Genomic DNA, 3,271 nt, shown 5'->3' on the forward strand with positions numbered 1-3,271 from the left:
TATATATATATATATATATATATATATATATGTGTGTGTGTGTGTGTGTGTGTGTATTATATTGCATAAATCAGTGAATGTTTATGTAGGTATTTAGACTGAACATATTGACATATTCCTCAAGGTTTATTACTTAGTAAACGCCATGTGCATATACAGAAAGTGAGTGGTGAGGTATTAAGAAAAATGCTTCCGATCGGTCTTTGATAGTGCATAGTGTACAGCAGCCACATCTTTTCGTTCAATACTTTATAACCATATTTCTATTTCTCATTACTCGACCTTGTCTTGTTAAAAGGTGTGTTACAAAAGCTGATGGATGACTTACAACGCGGTCGAAATCAACAAATATAAAAGACCATTCTAGTGGGAAAGCCCAAACGATTAGTCTGTCGTTTCTCTCTGGTGAAGTTAGTAAACACAAACAATCAGGTGCTAAGTAAATAACTAATAATCAGGTGACGCATGATAGCAGCATATTTTACTACAAGTTATTGATTAAGGATCGATTTATTTCTCGTGTGTGTGTGTGTGTGTGTCTGTTGCTTTTTAATACTTCTAACACTTATATATTTTTTCTTGTAGTATGCAAACGAATCATATCTTGATATGGGTGTAGCTGTAGTTAAGAAACTCGCTTTACAGCCACGTTGTTTCGATTTCAGTTCCACTGCACTGCGACTTAAGCGAGTGTCTTGTATGATAGCACTGGGCCGACAAATGTCTTGTGACTGAATTTGGTAGGTGGAAACAGTCTGGAAGCCCGCCATATGCACACACATCCACACATTTACACACATATATATTTACGTGTGTACATGTATGTGTGTGTGTGTGTGTATGTGTCTGTGTTTGTGTTCATAGCATTGCTTGAAAACCGGTGTTACTGTGTTTACGTCCCCGTAACTTAGCGGTCCGGCACAAGGAACCGATAGAATAAGTAACAAAGTTAAGAAAAATGTACCGTGGTCGATTCTGCAAGGCAGTGCTCTAGCATGGCTGCAGTCTAATGACTGATTGAAATAACAGATGCAAAATATAAATGTATGAAACTTCAAAATACAATCAAAATAAGACAATCATATCCTATCGCAATACAGTGTAAAACTGCAGACAGTGGAATACAGTAAAGGCACCACTCCAGTGGCTGAAAGATACGGGAGATGCCTATGTTTATGTATGTATGTATGTATGTATGTATGTATGTATGTATGTATGTATGTATGTGTGTGTGTGTGTATGTATGTATGTATATACAGACATCCGACAACTAATGAAGGGTCGTTCTTTATGTTACTTGTCCTGCTTTCCATTTGCTTCTCTCGTTGTTTGCGTATTGAACTGATTTGTTTTCGAATTTCATGTTGTTTACTGTTGGTGATGTCCTGTACCCATATATTCATGTGTATATATATATATATATATATATATATATATGTGTGTGTGTGTGTGTGTGTGTGTGTGTGTGTGTGTGTGTGTGTGTGTGTGTGTGTGTGTGTGTGTGTGTGTGTGTGTCTGTGTATGCATATATATATATTATTATGTATGTAGATGTGAAGATTTGTATGTATTCTCATGCATATTGTTGCATATCTACAAATGCTCTTAAATGTATAAAAACCTTTAAATAAGTTCTTCACCGATAATGGTGTTTACATACCGAAGGGCTTGGTAAAAATTATTAATTATTAATTTATTAATAAATTAATAAATTGATAATCCTTTACCCTTTTATTTGTAATAATTATTCATGCTCTTATATATTTAAATGATAAACAGATTTTTACCATTCCAGTGATGCTTGGCTCTGTAGTCTTCGAATTATCTTTCTCCTTTCTGGTTTTGAGAATCCTAATTTCTAAAGATTGATATTTAGGCAGTGTGTTTATGTATGTATGTATGTATGTGTACAGGTTTGTATGTTTTGTTTTCTATATGTATTCTCATGCCTATAATTGCATATCTAGACATGCTCATATATACTTAAATGATAAACTTCTGGAATTTTTTTGTCAGATTTTTGCAGTTCCAGTGATGGTTTGGATCTGTAGTCTTCGAATCAGCTTCCTCCTTTCTGGTTTGGAGAAGCGTAATTTCTCAAGATTATTATTTAGGCAGCATGTTACATATCCTAGTGCTCTAATAATTACAGGTATAAACCTGAACTTGAAATATTGAGAGTAACTGCAGAATTCCCAATAGTTCAGCGAAGGTATTTTGTTGTTCACTGGTCTTTAACTTTAAGCTAACATCCACTGAGCAGCTTATTTCCACAACTGTACAGAGTTTCTCTTCTGTGTGTGTGTGTGTGTGTGTGTGTGTGTGTTTCTGTCTGTCTGTCTGTATGTATGTATGTATGTATTTATGAATACATGTATGTATGTATGAGAGAGAGAAGCAATGGAAAAAGATATATAGATAAATTCGCCTTTATTGTAGGTAAATCTATAACGATATTTTTAATTCCTTTCACTAGCGGAAAAAAAAAAAATATTAGTAATATGGATTCCAGCAAGATGATTCTCTCCCTTGCCATAGAGTCAAACAACCAATCAACCGAGAGATTTCATTGATAGAAAAAAAATCTAATTGAATAATATATCAATACAATTATTGATTAACGCTGCCTTTCATTTTCTGGTAATATTTAAAAAAAAAAAAAAAATTAAAAGCATAAAAATAAATGCTGTGAAACTAAAACAAGGGCACAAAAGCAAAGAAACAGGACAACTTTATTTAACGTTTACTCAGCATGCTCTTACCATTCGCCACTAGATATATTCTTGGACGGCCGACCATAACTAATATTATTAATTAGATCAGTTAAACTTCACTGCTCTGGCTGTACGTAGAATATCGAGTTTCTATAACCAGCCTTAGATAAAAAGAAACAAAAAAACATTAGATTGCAATAATATATGAATGTATCAATGCTGGCGAATATTTTCTAAGCGCGCAATATATTGATATTATATGCAAGCATTCAACCAAGTCGGTGAACAAGAACGTTTCGTACTTGCTCCTCTTGCTTCTAAATAGATGTTCGAATACAATAGAAGGGTCATTGTAAAGTATATCTGTCTATAGCGGAAAGCTTTGAGGAAGCAAAACTAACATGATATAGACAATGAGTTTATAGAACCCTTGATGTCGTAAAGAAAAGCCAATATATATTTTTATGCGTGTGTGTGCGCGCGAGCGCGCACTCACACACACATATAAACAAACACATATGTACAAAACTAAATATATATATATATATATATATATA

At 33.8% G+C, this 3,271-nt stretch overlaps 1 protein-coding gene across 9 annotated transcripts in view; it reads right to left on the bottom strand.

Moving 5' to 3' along the window:
- Positions 1–3,271, bottom strand: part of LOC106875983 (uncharacterized) — a 268,731-nt gene that overhangs the window by 181,807 nt on the left and 83,653 nt on the right. The window contains exon 2 of one of the 9 annotated variants that reach the window (XR_008264920.1): positions 2,763–2,875. The exons of the other annotated variants lie outside the window; for them this stretch is intronic. The gene's annotated coding sequence lies outside the window, so the exon portion shown is untranslated. The remainder of the gene's footprint in view (positions 1–2,762; positions 2,876–3,271) is intronic. 9 annotated transcript variants of the gene reach the window in all.

The sequence above is a fragment of the Octopus bimaculoides genome, chromosome 9 (genome assembly GCF_001194135.2).
Source record: "Octopus bimaculoides isolate UCB-OBI-ISO-001 chromosome 9, ASM119413v2, whole genome shotgun sequence".
Classification (NCBI taxonomy): Eukaryota; Metazoa; Mollusca; class Cephalopoda; order Octopoda; family Octopodidae; genus Octopus; species Octopus bimaculoides.